The 24,829-nt window shown below is 33.1% G+C and overlaps 1 protein-coding gene across 1 annotated transcript in view; it reads left to right on the plus strand.

Annotated features, from left to right (window-relative positions):
* The window catches only part of LOC131845550 (octopamine receptor beta-2R), a 241,317-nt gene that overhangs the window by 62,718 nt on the left and 153,770 nt on the right, over positions 1-24,829 (plus strand). The window contains exon 2 of the mRNA XM_059194620.1: positions 643-706. The gene's annotated coding sequence lies outside the window, so the exon portion shown is untranslated. The remainder of the gene's footprint in view (positions 1-642; positions 707-24,829) is intronic.

The raw sequence follows: 24,829 nt of genomic DNA on the forward strand, positions 1-24,829 counted from the left end.
GAGGAAAATCACGTTTGCCGAAACAGCTAGTACTATATATAATAATAATATCTTGGACAATTCACACAGCACCATCTGCACCCAAAATATATGCATAATGTACATTTTTTTTTATTTTTAAATACAATTTTCCACAGACATATTCGTCTGTGCCTTTTTTAATTTACTTTAATATTATTATATTTCTTTAATTTCCACTTTTGTACAACTCCAGCCGAGATGTTACAATTTGCCTAACAGTGACACCGAGGCAGACCTTATCCGTCTGGCCCAGAACCACCGCTGGCCGGCCGGGTGAGTTGACAACATGCAGTGTCACCCATCTTCATTAGGAGGATTAGATTTACCAATATGCATATACAATTATATAAATCTTACACTACTACTAATTTCACAGTTTTCATTACATTGTGTTGTATTGTTACATTATGAATTCTTACATTCTTGCATAATGTACATTAAATACCTAGATTGATGAAAAACAATCTTACTGCTAAACACAAATGTTTGTACCTTGCGAGAATGAACTCGAGACCATCATCAGTAAAGTGCTGTGCCAAACCACCGTCATTCTATATGAAACATGCCTTTGTAACTTTAAATTTATGGATAGTTAAATTCCATTTATATAATTTGTTTCAGGAATTTCCATTGCTGCGTTTTTGGGATTACCCGCTGCTCGTTTATTTCAGCCAGCAACCACGAGGTAAATTAATTTTCACTACTAGTTTCATAGCGTAAAAATTTACTTCCATAATAAATGAAAAGTTGTGGTCATAACAGCATATGTTTTATTAGCGATCCTGCTTCGCATGGATGCAATTTTTTTTTGGGTTGTTTAGGCTATTGTCTGCTGTTTGGACCTGTAGCACTGCGACCTACATAGATCTGTCGTGCTGGCCCATTTTCAGAGTTCGCTACCTAGACCCGTCAGCGAGAAGAATTGAATGATATTCTTAGGAGCGATGGTTTTTATCTCCTCAGGATAGAGTGTAAACTTACAAAAGGAGATATTACGTTTATGCATGAGTGGGCTACAACCACATAGGATGTGTAGTGGCGTTTCCTCTTCAGTTTGGCAAATCTGCAGATTTTTGCAGTGTTCTGTAAAGGCCTGTAAAGTCATTCTGCATATGTTGTTTTTACTCAGTAGCAATAGTCTATTGAAGTATTTCGATAGAGTAGACCGATATTAGGCTTTTTGAATGTACTAATCATGGTTTTTGCAAAGAGATCTAAATATTTATATCACTTATCTATCTATTACCTATAACACTACCTCGGCTTTGGTTGGGACTAGATAGCGATGTGTTAATTGTCCAGGGTTATTTATTCTGATTTTTACATGTGTTATTTTCTAAATGTAGTCAAACCCATGAGTTAGTACAAGTGACTCATAATTGACATTGAACTGCACATCGTCTACAACAATACGAACATAACATAGTACTTCCTCGTTTAAACTATGCACTCGTAATAACATCATGTTACATTTATATTCATTCATATGACTCTCACAATGAGTTCGGCCCTGACAGTCGTACGGAATAGATCTGTGGCTAGTAGTTACAGGCAGTTTGTACACTGTTTTTTTTAATATTTGTATTATTTTGATAACATTTTATAGGGATACGTTACTGCTAGCTTATCCACCATTCTTTTTTTAAATATTTGTATTATTTTGATAACATTTTATGTGGATACGTTACTGCTAGCTTGTCCACCGTTTTTTTTTTAAATATTTGCATTATTTTGATAACAATTTATTATGGATACGTTACTGGCAGCTTGTCCACCGTTCTTTTTTTAAATATTTGTATTATTTTGATAACAATTTTTTATGGATACGTTACTGGCAGCTTGTTCACAGTTCTTTTTTTAAATATTTGTATTATTTTGATAACAATATTTTTTGTATACGTTACTGGCAACTTGTGTACCTATTTTTTTTTAAGCTTGTTCACAGTTCTTTTTTTAAATATTTGGATTATTTTGATAGCATTTTTTATGGATACGTCGCTGGCAGCTTGTGTACCGTTCTTTTTTGAAATGTTTTTATTATTCTGATAACAGTTTTTAAGGGTACGTTACTGGCAGCTTGTTCACTGTTCTTTTTTTAAATATTTGCATTATTTTGATAACATTTTTTATGGATACGTTACTGGTAGCTTGTGTACCGTTCTTTTTTGAAATGGTTTTATTATTCTGATAACAGTTTTTATGGGTACGTTACTGCCAGCTTGTCCACCGTTCTTCTTTTAAATATTGGTATTATTTTGACATTTTTTTTATAGTTACCTTAGTGGCAGTTTTCCATCATGTTTCACACAGTCCATCTATCTCTTTTTCGGCATTCTTGTGCTCTTATCACCCACATTCATATATAACACCTTCTTTAAAATATTATCTTCTGGTATCATCCTAATAGTAACAGACTTAAAAAGAATAATATAAGCACTTAGCTGTTATAACATAAAGATTATATTATTTAATGTTTTTTTTGCGCTATAAAAGCTAAGTGCTAATGTATCTACAGTACATGTAGCTAGCTACAGTATTTTATCAGATTCTACGAGGAGGATGCAGTGGAGGGTTACGTCAACATTTGTTACTCAAACACGCTGCCAATATCATGGCTTCGACACTGTGCTTTCTGTGCAAACATTTTTTAGAGCGCTCCCAGTACAAACACACGTACGTGCAAACTGCGAGGCATGTTTTCATAGAGATGTGTCAACTCGAGCTACTAACTCGTGCTGTGTGCTGAATACGAGTTACCGGGTTTTAAGAGGAAATCCCTTCATTGAAACGTTCTCGAATCGCCAGTGAATGGACGTGTAAAATGTAAGAAATGCTGGGATTCATTTTCAGTATATAGAAAATAAACTCGTTACTGAATAATATTTAAAATAATCGCTCAGATAAGAATAGTTAACCTGCAGTTATGCATGCTCTCCTTAAGTCCTTCCACCGGTTTGTAGTTCATTTCTACTTGTCCCCTATGCTTCGGTAACGTCGTCTAAGCCAGCTGCAGCCAATAACATTACAATAAGTAGAAAAATTAAAAAAATAACTGTTTCTTCCTGGAGTCGAGTTAACTCGAGTTACCTGAATTTCAACTCGAGTTAACTCGATTCATGTTTATTACGAGTTAGAACATCTCTACGTTTTCATATATACATTTATGTATCAGATAGATTTATTCGATTTTCTATGTAACTGGAAGCAAATATGCGGCTTACTAAGGTGGCACTCATAAATTGTGTATCAGATCGGCCAAGTGTTATACACAGTAACTGTAACTGTACAGCAACGGTATGAAGAAGTCACAAAATACATGTTAAAAATGATGAAATCTAGGACTGGTAGGAGAGTACTTAGATTTCATTTCAAAAGTATTTAAATTCAAATTCAAAATCAATTATTCATGTAGGACATTTTAGAAGCTTATGAACGTCAAATTTTTACATATAAATTTAAAAATTTTCCCTACCGTCCAGTTCGGTATATAGATCCAATTTATTATAAAGCAATACTTTGACTGTTATGTCAATTCAAATCTCTCTATACCAATTTTGAGCTTACAGCTTTATTTAGAAGAGCAGCCCGCAAGTTGTCTTTCCATTCTGCTCAATTGAATATGTATGCTGAACTGGACGGTAGAGAAAAATATTAACCCAAAAAATTTGACGATCAGCGACTAAAATATTCTACAGAAATAAATTATTTTTGATTTGTTAAATCTCAGTTCTGAATGTATTGCAGAAAGGTTTAAACGGTGACAAAATATAAAGAAATTGCATGGAGAATAGTAAAAACAACAATTATACTTTCTCATACAAACGGCTGATACCTGTCAAACAGGATTCAGAAAATTATTGCGTAACTAACTTCAAAAATCCTTTGATATATTTAATTTTGAGATGAAACATAGTTCGCGAGGTCTGCTAGTATATATGTAGTAAATATATACATGTGGGAGCTAACAGAATATCAGCGCTGCAGATTTATCTGTAGCTATATGCTGAGTTGGTTGTCTATTCACCTTTGAGGCACATAATGTCACCTACATTTCTTTTATTTACATTTTTGTTTATTTCATTATGCGCTGTATCTGTAATTGATGAATGAAGAAATTATCTATCTATATCTAGAAAGTATATATGCGACGGTTTGATATAGGCAACGCCGCAGGATAAAACCAGTTGAAATTACAAAACGCATTCTGCAGTTTACAATGAGATTTACACAGTATAATATACAGTGGCACAGTTTCGCACAACGTCTCGTGCCGTGAATGCTGTGAAGCTTCTTTTGTTTGGTGACTGCGCATTCCCATTTCAGACTCGATCTGTCAGGCTTTATGATGCGGTAGGTTGTTATATGTAGTTGCATGGTGATATTGTTAGATTTAGTTATTTTTATCCTTGAAAAATTCACACAGCACCAACAACCAACAACAACTCCTAACTGGAAGGTTGGAACCTGGTGGAAGATTGTTCCACCGCCAGTTAAGAGTGCAAAATCATTAATCACCTTTAAAAATCTCTACAAGAATTATCTGTGTACTATTTAACCTATAAATGTTACGGCGAAGTGGTATATGTATATATATATGTTTAATGTTTATATTTATTAGTTATAATATTGTTTTAATTATTATCATTAATATTTTAAATAAAGCCATCTCTCTCTGTCCCTTTCTTATCTGTATATATAATATAATAATAATTATAACCTCAGGGCAATTCACACAGCGCCGTCTAGTCCCAAGTTAAGCTATCTAAAGTTTGTGTTACATCCATAACTACATAACTGATACAAGTACATAGATTTTTTTTTCGAAAATACATATATATTATACATAGAAAACATCCAGACCGATACAAACAATCATACTCATGAATACAAATGTTTGTGCCGTGCGAGGAATCGAACCCGCGACCATCGGACGTAAAGCGGTGTGCTAGAGCGCTAGACCACCGAGGTCGTCGAAAAAATATATATATATATATATATATATATTCCTCGTTTTGGTCCCACTGTAAACCAGCTGTATGTTCACATAGGTCATACAATAAAGCTGAGTGGAGCCATTTCAGTGCCTATATGTATGTAAAAAATGATTATTTTATGTTTGCTTTTAATTATCTACATGGTAAATTAAGTTTAATTATACAGACATTTTATTTAATCTTTATTTTCGTTTGTTTGTTTTTTATATACCATTGTTGAAAAGCACTGAATAAATATTTTTTCTTTCTTTCTTTCTAGTCCTAAGCTGGCAGACCTTATATCATGAGTAAATAGGTAGATAGATAAAAATTTTATTCAAGTTAAAGGCACACACAAGGCACTGTAATATTAACAACAAAAATAAAAAAAAACTACACAATTACATTGGTCAGTCAACAAAATACATGCGAGTGATACCGCGACCACAGCTAGTCAATAAATAATTTAGACTTCAAATCTAAAACGTGAATTCGACAATTGCGTAGTACAAATTTTGTAAATTATAACAAAGTTTAATAGTAACAATTCAAATTTATTCCATAAACAGAGTTACTTGTATCTGAAAATTAAATGGCTTGTTTCCTTGTTGAAAATTGGTCAAAGTTATAATTTGGATGGTAATTTTGTTCTCTGATCTTTGATGTTTATTTCAATATAGACTAGCTGTGCCCGCGGTTTCACTCGCATGAAGTTTATAGCCTATTTGTTATTCTGATGAAAAAGCTATGTAAAATTTAATCAAGATCCGTTCAGTAGTTTTTGCGTGAAAGAGTAACAAACATCCATCCATCCGCCTATTTATCCATACTAACAAACTTTCGTATTTCTACTGATATTTAAAATTTAGTTCTTTATAACGAGGGAACAAATACTGACACTTCTAAATGCAGATTAGTGATTAACCTGTCTAGGAGGCCCGTACACACTTCATTGTCTCCTATTTTAATTCATGTTTTAGTTTTAATATATGAATAACTACAGTCTATGAATAAATATTGTATAAATAAATTTCATTTCATTTCATAAATTATGATAACATTATTATATATATGTATAGGAGTATATATAACCTACTTATAGAAAAGTCTTTATTGAAATCAACTGAAATTTAAGCACTTTTGATTAGTCATATTTATTTCTTTTAATATACCGCTCATTCGGAACGCAGTCTCATCACAAGAAGAACCAGCAAGAAACTTGTGTGTAGTCTTTTAAATAATTGTTGTAATACACTACAATTTGTAATATAACTGTAAAGCTGTAACTTTAACGTTATATTACAGTTTATATAATTGTAAAGTTGAAACTTTACCGTTATATTACAGTTTGTAATATAACTGTAAATTTGTAACTTTGCCGGTATATTCCATTATGTAATATAACGGTAAAGTTGTAACTTTTAAGTTACAATAATTATTGAATACAGTTTATATTCACACACCAACTACCATTAATTTATTTCAATGGTTCATGACGTCAAATTTCATTAAGATTACTGCAATCGTTTAGTCAGACAGACTGACATACTTTGGTATTTATAATATTAGTATATCTATATACATATTTTATTAACGTCCCCATTTCTCTGTGTATGTAGAATGTCAAGTCAGGAATGTCAGGAGGTCATCATCTGTCGTCTATCACTGTTTTTCGGTTAATTAAATTAAATTTAGTTTCTTATCATCTAAATATATACAACTCAAAGGTGACTGACTGACATAGTGATCTATCAACGCACAGCCCAAATCACTGGACGGATCGGGCTGAAATTTGGCATGCAGGTATATGTTATGACGTAGGCATCCACTAAGAAAGGATTTTGATAAAATCTACCCCTAAGTGGATAAAACAGGGGATGAAAGTTTGTATGAAACTTTGTCAATTTGAAACCGATCGGACTGAGACTTTGCATGTATAAAGCTACTATGACGTAGGCATTCCCTAAGAAAGGATTTTGATAAATTCCATCCCTAAGGGGATAAATTAAAGCGAGCGAAGCCGTGGCCAAATTTCGTCCAGTGGTTTGAGCTGTGCGTTGATAGATCACTATGTTAGTCACCTTTGAGTTATATATATTTAGATTATTCATATAGTATCATAGAATATATCTTCAGTAGTATCGTTAGTCTGCGAACAGTTTGGGTAATGTTTGAGGTGACATTTTTATTATTTCTTTGTTTGTTTTAATAGTTTCTTGTAACTGTATCAGCTTCCAGATCATTATGTACATGTAATAACAAAATAACTTTAAATTCTCTTAACATAACATTTACATGCAAGAGATCCTATTAATTATTAACAACACGACAAGTGCCCGCAGAATCGTGTTATAATCTAATTAATAAGCTTACGGTTAATAAATATAATATCCAGCTATGATGAAAATTTGATACAACAGTTTGAAACAGTTGCCGAAGTGTCTATGAATTTGTGTAAAGGAAAATGATGTTAACAAGTTTCTGTTGGTAAAATGTTATGATTATGTATTGTACATTTGTACAATATTTTACAATAATTTGTAATAAAAATTGTGCAATAACTTTAATACAACAAAGTTATACAATGTAAAGAAATTACAGAATACGAGGCATGAGACATCTCAGTCCTTTGGAAGTGCAGTGTGGTATCTCGGATGTCACACGATATCGTGATGCTCGTACTATTTATGTAGACAACAGTTATACCTTCGGCCGTCAGCTAGTAATCCATTCAAATCACATAAAAATAAAGAAAAAAATCACTTAGACGACTTTCTACACAATTTAAACAAATTTGACAGCCTCGGTGGTCTAGTGGTTTAGCACACCGCTTTACTGTCCGATGGGCGTGGGTTCGATTCCTCGCACGGTACAAACATTTGTATTCATGAGTATGATTGTTTGTATCGATCTGGGTGTTTTCTATGTATAATATGTATGTATTTATTTACAAAAAAAAATGTATCGATGTATTTATATCAGTTATCTAGTACCCATAACACAAGCTCTGCTTATCATGGGACTAGATGGCGCTGTGTGAATTGTCTTGAGATATTATTATTATTATATTATATATAATAAAATCGAACCCGCGACCATCGCAAGTAAGGTAGTATACTAAATCGCTAGACCACTGATGCCGTCATTATATAGATATATATAAGGTAGAACATGGTATTTACGCCTTAGACGGATTACATTGAAGTTAAGACCTAAAGTTGAAAGGCTGAAAGTAGTTTTTACTATAAGACTAATTGACTCGCGCAACTTTTGCGATATTTTTCATTGCAGCTCCGCTTCTATTAGTCGTAGCATAATATTATATAGCTTAAAGTCTTCCTCGACAAATGGACTATCCATCACAAAAAGAATTTTTCAATTCGAACCAGTAGTTCCTAAGATTAGCGCGTTCAAACAAACACACACTTTATAATATTAGTATAGATATGTTTATTTTCTCTTCTTTTATCTGGTTTCAAAGAAGGCAATACTCACCCACGCGGACCTCAGCCAAATGTGGAGCCAACTGAGGTTATGCTATATGAAGATGTTATTATTGATGAAGTAAAAAAAATCTGTAGTAATGCAACACAAAAATAATTTTTCAATTCAATTACAATTTTTAAAATTTCAATGGACTTGGTTACTATGATTGCGACACATAAAGCCACCTCCATTTTTTAATTTGTAATATTTATTTATATTTATTATTTATAAAATGTATCTCATGTATATTATGTGTTTGTAATTGTTGAATAAAGCATTTATCTATCTATGTATCTATCAATTCGAACTATTAGTTCCTGAGATTAGATTGAAACAAACAAATAATTTCTTCAGATATTGATGTAATGTCAAAAGTAACGTATTTCACATCTAAACGGGTAAATACTGTTCGAGCCCCACATGAAATATTTTATTCATCTTCACTTGATTTACGCGTCTTTTCTTGAGCTCGTGTTTTAGAATATTTAATGTCAATTTATGTCAGAAATGTTCTCTCGACGATGTTCTACACTGGTTTTTACATATAGGCATGTGCTGAGCCTATGAGTTCATATGTAGTTCAAAGGTTATGTAATCTAGGCTTCACGATTAACATTGAGTAGTGCTAAACTTCCTTAGAAAGGAAGGAAGAACTTAGGGAGTGAACTACGTTAGGCCGGAAGCATGTTTGCAATCGCAAACAGCCATATAATTACATTTAAAAATAAAATTATAAAATTCATATTTGGAACGTCACAAATAGAACATCGATGTTGTTTTGTTTCACTTTATATACATTTTGCACATCTTCTCGAACATTCCGTGGCGTCACTATAAAATTCTGTGTAGGTAGGTATGTACATTAAATATTTTTTATGTCAATTAAAACAAATTAAACATTGCAATATTCCTCCAGCAAACATAGACTAAATTATTACTTAAATGACAAACGTGCATTGTTGTGGATTTTCGTTTAATGTCAGACATAAACACCTATAAAGACTTTTAAAACGAGAAATTCAGTTGAGTTTCATTTGAATTTGTATATTGAACTGAATGGTATGGAAAAATATTAGTACCAAAAACTTGACGTTCATAAGCGGCTAAAATGTCCTACATGTCAAGCATACGACACTAGTGTTCTTTTGTTCATTTAACAACCAATATAAGCAATAGACATACATATATATAATATATCTTCCATATATACATACATAATATACATAGACAACACCCAGATCGATACAAACAATCATACTCATGAATAAAAATATTTGCACCGTGAGAAGAATCGAACTCGCGACCATTGGAAGTAGATTTACAACACTGCTAGATTACCGAGGCCGTCCAAAAAAACTATGCGACATCGAAAAACATCATTATCATTGCAGCATAAGACTCAAAATAGATTAAGCAAGTTCTCCGTGTTTCTGTTATCTGCTCTTATTATACTATATTAAAAAACTTTGGGCGGCCTGTACTAAATTTTGAAACCATTTTCGTTTTAATAATGAAATACGCTATGTTTATGGAGTTTTTGTGTTAACGTAAATGAAAATAAGTATACAGTTACTCGTATATATTAATTAATTAAGAATATAGAAATCAAGAAAGTAACAAACTTTTTTGTTTACAAAATACTTTTCAACGGAGTTAAAAAGGAATAGAAATGACTTTATTATAAATAAAGATTTTTTTTAAATAGTAATTTATTAATCTATACCCACTTTCAGAATGCAGACTTTGCTAAGAAACTTAATTAGAATTTTTTAACAAAAGTTATAAAATTACACGTTCATTATTTTATGTGAACATATAAAACGAAATAATAAACTTTATGATTATTATAATAGTTATAGATGTATCCCATTACCAGAAAGATAGTTGAAAAGTTATTATGACACATGTAAAAGAGGTTTAGTTTTTGGTATCAGCCAGATTCAAATTCTAGGTCCATGTAGACCATTTAGTATTTTTTTTTTCGGACTATAATGTTGGCCGGCCTTTCTAGCTTCACCGGACGATAGGGGGCGAGTGCAGATGGCACTCCAAACCCGCGGAAGGACTTATGGAGCGGCTGTAGGCCAACTCCCGCCTTACGGATACGACTTTAGTTTGAGGGCACCGCTAGGGGTTCAAACCTCGGCTCAGGCCGTCGTAATATCGATCCCCGTTTGAGTTGGGCGGGGGATCGGAGAGGAGACCATTTGGTTAGCGTAGTAAACATACTACACTGACTAAACTAGATAGATCTTGAGTGGAGTCAAGCTAGCTAACCATCTAGCTTAATTATTACTATACTAGCCACTCGCCCCGGCTTCGTACGGGTGTACATGTATTATATATACAAACCTTCCTCTTGAATCACTCTATCTATTAAAAAAACCGCTTCAAAATCCGTTGCGTAGTTATAAAGATTTTAGCATATATAGGGACGGACAGACAGCGACAGCGACTTTGTTTTATACTATGTAATGAAGAGTAATCTCAAACGGTACCCTTTGTTGTATCTCAAAATTTTCTCAAATAATATAACATAAAGTAATCATTTTCGTCGGTATGTTCATTCTTCGACTTTGATACGGATTTTACTATAACTTAGCGTAGATGAAAAATAAATGACTTACGACAACTATATTGTATATGAGTTATTAACTAATTATATCATTTACATAACTTAATTGTACAACTACAACCTAAAATTAATAAGCTTAAAAAATATAATATAATAACTAAAATATATTATTAAAAGGGGTCCCTTTAGGCAACGTTCCGAAGATACTGGCAGCGTTCCCTCTTTGAATGGCTAGACTAATTCTTTGTCCGAGGTAGCTGCCAGCTCTTCGGTCTTCTGTGATGTAATTTCTTGCGGAAGGTTTATATGTGTACTAGTTGTGCCTATAGTATACCTATGTGTTATTCTGATGCTATATTACTGTAAAGCTTCATCAAAATCAGTATCAGTAGTTTTTGCGTGAAAGAGTAACAAACATCCATACTTACAAATTTTCGCGTTTATAATATTACTTAGCTTATGCCCGCGGCTTCGTTCGTGTTAATTTATCCCCTTAGGGGTGGAATTTATCAAAATCCTTTCTTAGGGGATGCCTACGTCATAGTAGCTTTATGCATGCAAAGTCTCAGCCCGATCGGTTTAAAATTGACAAAGTTTCATACAAACTTTCATCCCCTCTTTATCCCCTTGGGGATAGAATTATTAAAAATCCGTTCTTAGCGGATGCCTACGTCATAACATCTACCTTCATGCCAAATTTCAGCCCGATCTGTCCAGTGGTTTGGGCTGTGCGTTGATAGATCGCTATGGCAGTCTTATAGTTATATCTACAGTTACATCTTTGAGTTATATATCATCATCATCTGCTTCTTCCTTATCCCATTTATTTGGGGTCGGCGTAATATGTTTTTCTCTTTGAGTTATATACATTTAGATTAATATTTGTAAAGTGTTATAGGTAATCTAAAATCGCACCCATGGTAGGGGTGTGAAGTTTAGAATTTATGTGGAAACCGTAACGAGAAAAATCTCTCAGTACGATTTAAAAGGAGGTTTTTGTTTTATCGCCCGCCCGGCGACTCCTCGCGATCGGTAGGCACCATTTGTAAATGGATTCTTTGTTTTCCGAGTGAAATTTATGATGGACATTTGAATGCGTACGTTTTTTATTATTAAACTACTAAATTGTGAAATATTTCCCTTTATTAGTTTTACTTATATACCCATTTTTGTATGGAATGGAAATAATATTTCTTTGTCAAATACAAGCGACTGTACTAGTATACAATTGCTATCACGTTATCATGTGATACTTTACCCATACGACAGGACTAAGATGAGAATTCAAATTCAAAAATCATTTATTCATGTAGGATATTTTAGCCGCTTATGAACGTCAAATTTTTTATATTATAATTATTCCCTGTTCTGTTCAGTATATAGATATAATTGAGAAGAGACAAGAAACTCAATTAAATTACTTTTTTTTAAAAGCCATTTTATTTACAGTGTATATTTATATAGATGTCTACATGTTACATATGAATGTGGATGGTTGTAAGGGCAGAGGAAGGCCGAAAAAGAGATGGATGGACTGTGTGAAAGATGATATGGTGAGAAAGGAAGTAAATAACGCGATGACTGCGAACAGGGATGAATGGAAGAGAAAAACATATTACGCCGACAACAAATAAATGAGATAAGGAAGAAGCAGATTATGATGATTTATATAGGTGTCTATGTCTAATATTAAATGAAATTGCCGTTCATGTACAACTATTGCCATGCTCGCTCGTCATTCAAAACAGATGTGAAGTCAGTGACGCCTCTTATCGTGTACTCTTACTGCCGAATCTCAACCTGCAACGGAGAAACAGCTTACAATGCAAGATGGATGGCTGAAATAGGTAGATACACAAGCAGACGACTTTTTACAGATTCTACCACAAATACACAAATATAGATGCGTATGGTAGACTTAACACCATGAGTATTTTCTCTCAGTCAACCATTGGGCAAACAGAGATTTATGTGGGCAGAGCATTAAAAATAATTATATATATATATATATATATCTACTAGCTGTCCCGGCAAACGTTGTTTTGCCATATAAATTAATAAAGCTAAAAAAAATAGGGGTTTATGATAGAAATTAAAATTTAGTCTAAAAAATAAAAAAAAAATTAGGGGTGGACTACCCCTAACATTTAGGGGATGAAAAATAGATGTTGGCCGATTCTCAGACCTACTCAATACGCTCACAAAATTTCATGAGAATCGGTCAAGCCGTTTCGGAGGAGTATGGAAACGAAAACTGTGACACGAGAATTTTATATATAAGAGATATTTAACATAGATATTTAAAAATCCTGTGCAAAAAAATTACATTATACTATTTAGCCCTAAATTAGTAAGATCTTGCATTGTATGTACTAGAAAAGTCATATAATTACTTCAATACATTATATTAATATGTCGGAACTGATCTGACCGAGATTCGAACTGGAAAGCTTATTTACTCTCAACATGTCAGCCATTATATTACGAACATCATCATTGCCTTGCCTTTATCCCATTATTTATGGTCGTCGCAGTATGTCATTCTCATCCACTGCTCTCTATCGGTCGTCATATCTGAGCATACTCTTCTTTATTCATATCATCTTTCACACAATCCATCCATCCTTTCTTAGGGCGTCCCCTCCCTTTACATCCATCCACATTCATATTATACACTTTCCATAAGACATGGTCCTCGTTCCTCCGCATAACATGCCTACCAGCTCAATCTGTTACCTCGCAACTTTTCTATAACCGTACATTATAGTACGGACATCTATATTTTAATGAAACTGATTTTTCGAAAAGTTTAGCCTTTAATCAAGTTCATAAAATATCAGATGAATTTATAATAAATTTGAATACTTGACAAGGAAATATTATTTGATTTGCGGATTTGAATATTGATACCTTTATCAGACTTACCTACCTACCTATAGGTACTATAATAATAATAACTGAATGAAAAATAATATGCAACTAATATTTGAATTATAAATTAGGACAGCTTAAAATCCGACAACATAAACTTTGTTCTATTTTTGCCGTTAATTAACTTAAAATTATGATGTTACGCTTGTCAGGATTCGTGTGGCCCAGCCGAGACATTAATGTAGTGTACATACTATGTAGGTATAACTGACATATAATATATATATAAGCAGTCTCGGCAAACTTTATTTTGCCATATAAATTAATAACGCTATATAAAAATAGTGGTTGGTGTTAGAAGGGTGAAAATTTAGGGTTGTAGTGTAATAAATGTATTTTTAATGGCACATAATAAAAAAATATAAACAAATAAATTTTGTCCAGAAAAAAATAATGTTAGGGGTGTACAACCCTTATCTCTTAGGGGTATGAAAAATGGATAGTAGCCGATTCTCAGAACTACTGAATATGCATATAAAGTTTCATAAAAATCGGTCAAACCGTTTCAGAGGAGTATGATAACTAACATTGTGACACGAGAATTTTTTATATATGATTTATTTGTACACAAAAGTATATTCATTAATGTAAAAACATTGATGAATACATAAAATATTTCAACAACAATCAGAAATAAGAAATCTTTTAAAGGAAAAGAAAGAAAGAAAATTGTTTATTTGATCTTATCAACTGATCTCTACATGGTTCCCCATGGAAACCATCGCGATAAATTTATGGTGAATTTACTATCATAGACTATCTGACCTGACCTCATACTCATCTTATCATAACCGTTAGCGCAGGTGAGTGCACAATTTCATTATCATCTATTTATATTATTATAGCCTTTCTTCAGATCAATTTATACATTATTTAAAAAAAAACATAAAACGAAGAAATTACTCTTATTATTATTATTTGGATCTTTTTAATGTCTGTAGATCTGTTTGCCAATCGGCATAGGCCATCTCCAATCGTTTCCATTCTTCTCTTTCTTGTGCCACTCTGTTCCACATTACTCCTGCCACTATCCTAATATCATCATCCCATCTTGTGTGGGGTCTGCCTCTTTTCCTTTTTCCTTTTTCTTTCCTTTCCTCTTTCCCCCATTGTGTCACTTTCTTACTTCATTTATCACATCCTCTTATTATGTGACCTGCCCATTTCCATTTGAGTATTTAATTTTCAAATTTATATCGGTAACTTTTCTTTTATTCCGAATGACGCAGTTTTTCAGTCTGTCTGATCTCTTGTCATTCAGCATATTCCTTTCCAGGAGTTATGTATTATTTTTCTTATTGATTACATTTGTTCCGCCTACAGTTTCTCTGCACAACCTGTGGTTGACTGGTAGAAAATGCCATAAGGCGTTAAGTCCGCCATATGTACTTTTACCTTTGTATTTTGTGCATTGAAGTTATATAAATAAATTATCATCTATAAGAAAATAAAAGTAAACAAGATGAAACTAGTCAGCAATGATATAGCAATAATTCATCAAGACTTCTATCGACAATCGATCCAAATAATTAATGGATGGATTATAAAACTGGGATGCTGAAGTCATGAAAGTAACAGTGTTTTGGTCTAAAGGATCGACGAATAAACATTATGTCGGTCTTTGTTTGATATTGAGATTGCGGTGACTCTTTTGATTTCTAGTTTGTATAAAAAATTGTAAAAGTTGTCTAAAATTTCTTTGTCCATAACACTGGTTTAATTTGTATAGTTATACTAGATAATTGACTTATATAAATAAATAAATAAATAATCATCTATAAGAAAATAATAGTAAACATGATTTAATAGGAAGGCAATAATTCATAGTTTTTAATAGATTAATTTGTAATTTACATTTATTATATTATATATATATATTATATAGTTGTCTAGTATCCATAACACAAGCTTTGCGTACCGTGGGACTTGATGGCGCTGGGTTAATAATAATGAATATTGAAATACTAATAAATATTTCAATGAAGATTTATAGTTATACTAGGTTTAATATAGACATAAACAACGGCCGTACACTCCCTACATGAAGAGACTTATATATCACAAGAATTTTGTGATACTACAATAAATAAATAATATATTTATAATGATTGACACAGGTTTTAGTTTTTAATGTTATTTACTTGTTTATATATTGTAGGAGACATTTTTGACATTTGAATTAAATATTAACCTCGGTATATATATATATAATATTATAGGTATGTTGTGTCATATTGCCATGCCCTCTCAGGGTATCACAAAAAATTGTAAAAACTCAACCACACTCTATATGCATGTGCTTTATATTTTTGTGATACTACAATAAATAAATAAATAATTAAACTAGACACACTTACATGTTAACTTGTTTATAAAGTAAGCTTCTTGGTGGCTGTAAAAATAATAACCTCGGACAATTGACATAGCGCCATCTAGCCCCACGGTAAACAGAGCTTGTGATATGGGTACTAGACAACTGATATAAATATTTAGATTTTTTTTTAATACACGTAGTAAACACTCAGACCGATACAAATAATCATACTCATGAATACAAATGATTGGAATTGAACCCGCGACTATCGGAAGTAAAGCGGTGTGGTAAACCGCTAGACCACCGAGGACGTCAAAGTGAGACGGATCTCACGGTATCCACGCAAGTGAGATTCTACCATTTACCTATTATATAGTACTTGTTATCATCATCATCTCAGCCCGGAACGTCCACTGCTGAACAAACGCCTCCCCAAAGATCGACGATTGGTCCTGCGCTGCTCGCATCCAATGCCTTCCAGCGATCTTGACCAGATCGTCGGTCCACCTTGCTGGAGGCCTTCCCAAGCTGCGTCTTCCGATCCGCGGTCGGTACTAGTCATATAGTATATTATTGCACTAAAATTAAAGTCTCTAAACGTATATACAAGCGTTGCTGAACTCAATTCCATATTAAAACAAAGTTTAACTTAATTTTCCACTTTCAGCTAGGTACCGAATGATATGCCTCTGTAATTAGGTTTCACGTATTTGACTACCAAATAGTTGTAATGTTTGGGCGAATTCCAAACACTATTATTTAGACCCTTGTAGATTTGTATGATATCTTGTATTTAATTATTCTTGTGATCAATTATACGAGTCTCTTCACTCTAGGGATTTCTTTGTTGTACGATCGCCGTATGTTTATAGGTCGTATATAATAAATTTGAATTATTTTAACATTTTGAAAACATAATAGTAATATTTTTTATTTTATTCAATTTCTAAATACACTAGCTTCTGCCTGCGACTTCGCTCGCGTTAATTTAAAGGGGTGGAATTTACCATAATCCTTTCTTAGGGGATGCCTACGTCACGGTAGCTTTATACATGCAAAGTCTCAGCCCGTTCGGTTTAAAATTTACAAAATTTTATACTAACTTTCATCCCTATTTTATCCCCTTGGGGGTAGAATTAATCATTATCCTTTCTTAGCGGATGCCTACGTCATAACATCTACCTGCATTACAAATTTCAGCCTGATCCGTTCAGTGGTTTGGGCTGTGCGTTGATAGATCACTATGCCAGTCAGTCACAAGTTTGAGTGTGGTGTGACAAGAATGGATAAGATAAAGATTAAATACATTAGAGAAAGTATAAAAGTAACGCCGATATCGGAGAGGTTAAAGAGTAATCGTCTGTCGTGGTATGGGTATATAATGAGTAGGAATGAAGATGATGTCTTAAGCAAGGTGTTACATATGAATGTGGATGGTTATTAGGGCAGAAGAAGGCCGAAAAAGAGATGGATGGATTGTGTGAAAGATGATATAAGAAAGGGAGTAAATAACGAGATGATTGCGAACAGGGATGAATGGAAGAGAAAAACATATTACGCCGACCACAAATAAATGGGATAAGGAAGCAGATGATGATATTCTATCATTATTTATACTATATTAATTTATATATAATGCATATATCTGTGTATGTATTACATTGTGACGCATTTCATTTATTGTATCTATTTCCACCACTCCATAATTCCTCTCAGTCACTCAAATGTTGACTGGAAGAAATCCCTCCTTTGGGATCAGTACAGTAGTGACGCATTTATTCCATAAGTCATTTGTGTCCGTTTATTTATACTTTTACTGTACGATAGAGTATTACAAATAAACAAATTAGAAATAATCTTAATTCGCTGCTTGTAGGAACTGGTCTGCTCTTATTACTACGACTGATTTAATCTTATTGTGTATTTATATTTGACCCTAACAAATTAGTACTAGTTGGTGGTTTGTATTCACTCGTTTCGACTTGTAAATGTATACTTACTATTACTTAAAAGAGCAACACAGAAGTTTCTTGCTCGTTCTTGTGATGAGACAGCTTTCCGAATGAGCGGTAGATTAAAACAAAAGTTATGACTATTCAAAAGTGCTTAAATTAAGTTTATTTGTATAAAGGATTTTCTATTCTATTCTATTCAAATAAACTTAATGTAATCACTTTTATAATAGGCATATTTTTTTATTTCACCACTCATTGAATGACATATTGTAAATTAAATATTGTAATGGGTGAAAACTGTGATCGGTATAGCCTATGCTGTAAATAATATAATTGACGTGGTGGAGTAACCTGAAACAGTCATGCTGTATGAAAAAAATACGAGCTGAGTTTCTTGAGAATATCAGAACTGACGGTAGATTTGACATATCATAAGAGTCTGTAATAGACCTACATGAATAAAGATATTTTGAATTTTGAATTTTGATTTGGGAACACACAATGAAGTATGAGAAAAGAAACTCCTCATAAGAAGAATGAAAAAGAAACTTGCGTGTTGCTGTTTTAAATAAACGTTATTCAGATTTATTGTTAAGAATTCTGTATGCATATAAACTGCCAAATAGCAAAGTTTATATAAGTAAATAAATAATTACTTTAATAACAAAATGAAGGCACAATGTAAATCATGTTTTACGTATAAACAATCTTTTGTAAATTTGACGTAATGATTCTATACGTAAAATAACGAGAACCCACGTTTTGCCAGTTTCCATCAGGTGGGTCGTCAGTTTGGTTCCTATTCTAGTTATATAAGAAATAAACTTGACGTTGCTTGAAATGAACAAATTTTGATATATGTGTATGTTAAAATATATTTTTAAAATACTAATTAGCTTAAACATCGTAGCATACAAACAAAAGAAAAAACACTGTTGAATCTTGAACCTTTTCAGTCGAATGGATAAGTTCTTCCTTCATGAAGTTGTTGGAAAATAAAACGAGAAGCAAGACGCTCCGGAGCTGGAAACCGACTTCCAGCGTCGCTTGTATCGTTTAGAGAAATTTATGTTACATCTCTCATCAGTAAATGAACACAGTAAACTTCCAAAGCGAGTTTAATCTATATTCCGACATTGTTACTACTACTTGAGCTGTAATTTTTGAAACTTTTATTATCACTAATATTTGTGATCTCACACATGCTATTGCCAGCGTAATTAAATAAAATAATGTAAATTATTAAGTCAATGAAAATACTTTTTCAAAATTGACGGCGTTGGTGGTTTCTTATTACTTCCGATTGTGGGTTCGATTCCTGGCACGGTACAAACATTTATTTCGTGAGTATGTTTATTTGCATCTATTGTTTATTGGGTGTTTTTTATGCATATTATGTAAGTATTTATAATCTGCAAATTTTGCCAAACTGAAGATAAAATGCCACTACACATCGCCATTATATATGTGGTTGTAGCCCACTCATGCATAAACGAAATATCTCCTTTGGAATATATACACTCTATCCTGAGGAGATAAAAACCATCGCTCCTATGAATATCCTTCAATTCTTGTCCCTGACGGGTCTAGGTAGCGAACTTTGAAAAGGGCGAGCACAATAGATCTATATAGGTCGCAGTTCTTCAGGCACCTGAGAATAGCCCAAATTAAAAAAAATTGTATTTATATCAGTTGTAAAGTAGTCCGAAAATAAAACCACTCAACTAACAGAACTTGGATAATAAAAATAATATACTTACCATCCAGATATAAAGTAGTATATCATCATTTTTACTACAAGGCGAATCATATTGTATCTATTGTAATATGCTTACACTGTCGGCTGTAATCACTATTTCATTGTCAAATTATTGGTCATATATTTATGTGTGTATGGTATATTTTTGTATATGTATATGTATTTTTGTGTATATTTGTAGGAATATTTATGTAATTGCATGTGTATATATATATATTTATTCGTGTATATTCTATAAAATAATATATTATTGTTTGCACCGCCAACAACTTATCTCTGCACAACTCATGGTTGACTGGTAGAAAATGCCATTAGGTGTTAAGTCCGCCATATGTACTTTTTACCTATGTATGACGTGCATTAAAGTTATTTAAATAAGAAAAAAAAAATAGAATAGAGTTCCGTCGCAACTATATACCAACATTATTCCAAGAAGATACAAAGCCAACAAAAACCTTCCGTTAATAACACTGCCTGTAGTAGCGTATCGTAGCAAATAATGAGTTCTAACTCCGAGTAATAGTTTCAAGATTTTTATCTTAGATGGGGTAGATAGAGTTATTGTCAAATGTCGACGTCGTGGTGATCACACTTGACATGTCCACATTTTGGCGAATCACGTATTAATTTGGTACGCTACCAGTGTTTCTATCATAGGAGAGTCAGTCAGAAATATATATTTAAGTGTCTTCGTGTCTTTATATTATATACTAGCTGTAGTTACGACTTCGTCCGCGTGGAATTTAACTTTATTTTTCTAAAATAAGTTATTCCTTATTACATCAGCTGTCTGCTAAAAACAGTCCCTCAAAATCGGTCCAGCCATTTCTGAGATTAGCCGGAACAAACTATATTTTAAATATAAATCGTAAAAAATATTTTTTGTTAATACATATTTATATTATATACATGGAAAACAACGGTTAGATCAATAACAAACAATCATATTTATGTATAGATTTTAATATTTGTAATGCGAGAAGTCAATTTAAACCATGGCGTCAATTTACGGGGGGGGGGGATTGCTAGTAATGTGGACTGATGATCCCATTGCTAACAATATACCATGTCAGGTTGACCTACACGCGGTTCCCCCTGATCACGATGGGCTAACGGATCTGGCTTCATGTTCATCCTATCATCCTCCACTGGTGCCCCGCCAGCGTAAACCGTTAGCGCAGGCGGGTGCACCATTCCATTATCATCCACTAAAAAAAAAAGAACCAAACTAGCGACCATCGGAATTAAAGCACTGCTAACCGCTAGACCACCGTGGCCGATATGTGTAGATGGATAAATAATTTACTTGAACTTAAAGCTACGTAACTGCAATGTCTTGATTAAAGCACCAGTTGGTACTTCAGATTCATGCTACATTTAACCGTATTAGTTGGACTTTACTCGGCAGCTTTATAGCTTTTTAAAGCTCAACGTCTAGACGTAGCTTATGTACTTACTCGCTGCAGTTCAAATATATACTTAAATATAATATAAATAAGGTATATTTATTTTATATCTTAGTTTATATTTATTTCAATGTCGCATATTTTTGTATGAACTTATATTTGAACTTTCAAACATGTATTGGGAAGTTTTCAAATAATAGTTCAATGCAAATGTACTTGTTTTATTTATTTCTCCAATTACAGGAATTGCACGACTCACTAATATTAATTGCTTAGCCCAAAATAAAATATAATATCTCTGTTATCTTTTATGCGCCGCCTTCGAACAAGAATGGCCGTTCCCCTTTTCTGTGAATGTTGGTGGTGTCTTTTCAGTGACGCCACCAACATCATAATAATGTTCTTACTCTATGGTTTTAAATTTAGAATGTAAGCAATTAATTACGTTCTCTATACATTGAAGCTAACAGTTCGGCCATCCTGTTCGGAGCGAGTCCCTTCGCTCAATTACAATCAGATAAGCGCTATAATGCGTTATATCAACATTAATCCTTAAATTTACGTTAACAAAATGAAATGAAAAAAGAAAAAAAAAAAAAAAAAAATATATAATAGTATCCACATGAAATATTATTAAATCAAACCATTGTAAATAATTGTGAAACAAAAGGCAAAAGAAAAGAAAATAAAATAGAACTAAAAACAAGACAATACAATATGCTAGAGATAAAAAGGAAAACAAAAAAAATACTGTACATGTATAAAACACTAACAAATAATAGTCAATATTACATTATAATAATTATAACATAGCTATTTTACAATATTACGAAAGCTCTCAATAGACTTTCATTTTAGTATTCATTGAACATAAAATTAATTAACATATGTAGATATTTTCTTATTCACTACTGTTACCATCATCACTCGTTTCTAAATCTCTATCGAAACTTAACCATGGCTGCAATTTGTCTACCGAGAATACGGCTTCATACCGTCGACCTTGTTTAGAGGTCAATGGTGTATCCTCAATGAGGAATCTGTCATTTGGAAGCACTTTTATTACACGATATGGTCCTTGATATTTTACTACAAGTTTTTGTGATTTACCGTCATGAGGCACTTGCCTTTCTACTCTTACCAAATCACCTTCTTTATAAACCCTAGCCGGTTTTCGGTTTTTATTAAATCTTTGGACATCCTTCGCTTGCTGTAATTTAATTTTCTGGCTTGCCTCATTCCTAACTTTTTCCAATTCTTTAGTATCGGTTACATTTATCGTATCATTAATAACCGAATTTAAGATACCCTGTGATCGAGTTGTAATGTTGAACCCAAACAATAACTCTGATGGGCTTTTTCCTGTGGTTTTGTGTGTTGTTGTATTCAGACCTACTTGAATATCAGAAATATGGTCATCCCAGTTTTTCTCATCACTACCATGTGAAGATGTGGATAGTGCATTTAATATAGTCCGATTGAATCTTTCTACCTGACCATTTGCGCGAGGTGTTGCGACAGCATTTTCTATATGTTTTATACCATATGTCGACACGAAGTCTTTGAACACTTTACTTGTAAAACTAGAACCTTTATCAGATATAAGACGAGTTGGTACGCCAAAATAACTAATATGATCCTTCAATGCTTTTACAGTAGTTATAGACTTAGTATTTTTAACTGGTTTTATGTTAATAAATTTAGTGAAACCATCAACTAATACTAATAGATAGCAGTTACCCTTTTTACTTTTTATAAAGGGGCCTAAATGATCTATATGTACTGTATGAAAAGGAATACTATTTTTTTTTTGAATTGGATGAAGTTCACCCTCCTTCTTCCCCCTGGTGCTTTATGATGAGCACACTCTAGACACGAAGCAACATACTTTCTAACAAACCTTCTCATTTTCGCAAACCAAAATGTTTTTGAATTCTTTGTAAAGTTTTCTCAAATCCACCATGTCCTACATCATCGTGATTTCGCTTTATTATTTGCCAACGTACCCCTTTAGGTACAAGCCATTTTAATTCATCACCTACAACGCGATATACTCGACCATTTTTTATCTTATAATTTTGGAATAATTCAGCTACTTCGTCCGAATTAGAATCGTTTAAAATTTCTTTTATTCTTTTAACTTGTTCGTCTGCGCATTGCACAGTAGTGATCCAATCTTCATCGGATTTTTGTAACACTAATATATAGAGTATGTGCAAGTCCGTATCATCATCATCAGTGGCATTGCGACTTAAGGCATCGACATGTGACATCCGAGATCCCGGACGATATTTATGCAACAGTCATACTCCTGAAGTTGGACCCACCACCGTGCAATTCGCGGAATAACGTCCTTCTTCGTCAATGTAAATCTTAATGCATTACAGTCTGTCAAGATTTTGAATGGGATTCCTAATAAATATACTCTGAATCTACTAAGAGATGCAACTACAGCAAGTGTTTCAAGCTCGTACGAATGAAATTTACGTTCATCGGGTGTTGTTTTGCGACTAAAATAAGAAACGGGTTGCAGACCTCTGTCTTTGTTGAATTGAAGGAGGATACCAGCCACACCATTTTTGCTAGCGTCTGTATGGACTTGAGTTTCTGCCGTTGGATCATACAACGCCAGAAGGGGTCGTTGGGTTAACAATTTTTTTATATCATTAAAAGCTTTATCGTGACTAGCATCCCATGACCATGATATACCCTTTTTCAGAAGGTCCGTTGGGAGACTATTACAGCGTAACCTTTAATAAAACGACGAAAGAATCCAGACAATCCCAAAAATTGTCTAAGTTCATGCAGATTTGTTGGCTTTGGGAAATTAGACACTGCCATTGTCTTACGTGAGCCAGGGCGAATTCCTTCAGCACTTACCTCAAAGCCAAGAAAGTCTATATTGTTTTGAAAAAAATTACATTTGCTTAGTTTTAGTGTAAGTCCGCCCTGTCTGAGCAGTTTGAGAACTTCCTCAAGCCTATGCAAACCTTCACTAACGCTTTTGCATGGTATTAATATATCATCCATATAGACAATAGCATATTTAACTTTAGCTTCAGATAATATTTTGTTTATTGTTCGCTGAAACACTGAAGGTGCATTAACGAGTCCAAAAGGCATTCGGTTGTATCAAACTGCCCATCAGGCGTTACAAATGCAGTTTTATGTCGCGAATCTTTTGAAAGAGGTATTTGGTAATATCCAGATGCTAGGTCAAGAGATATATACAATGTATTACCAGACAATAAATCTAATTGATCTTCAATTCTGGGTAGGGGGTAATGATCCTTTATCGTTTTTCGATTCAATGCTCTATAATCCACGCATAGTCGTTTTTCGCCTGTTTTTTTTTTTTACTAGGACAATTGGGCTAGCATATGAAGATGAAGACTCACTAACAATTCCA

The sequence above is a fragment of the Achroia grisella genome, unplaced genomic scaffold, assembly GCF_030625045.1.
Source record: "Achroia grisella isolate CSIRO2021 unplaced genomic scaffold, CSIRO_AGI_Agris_v1 utg474, whole genome shotgun sequence".
Classification (NCBI taxonomy): Eukaryota; Metazoa; Arthropoda; class Insecta; order Lepidoptera; family Pyralidae; genus Achroia; species Achroia grisella.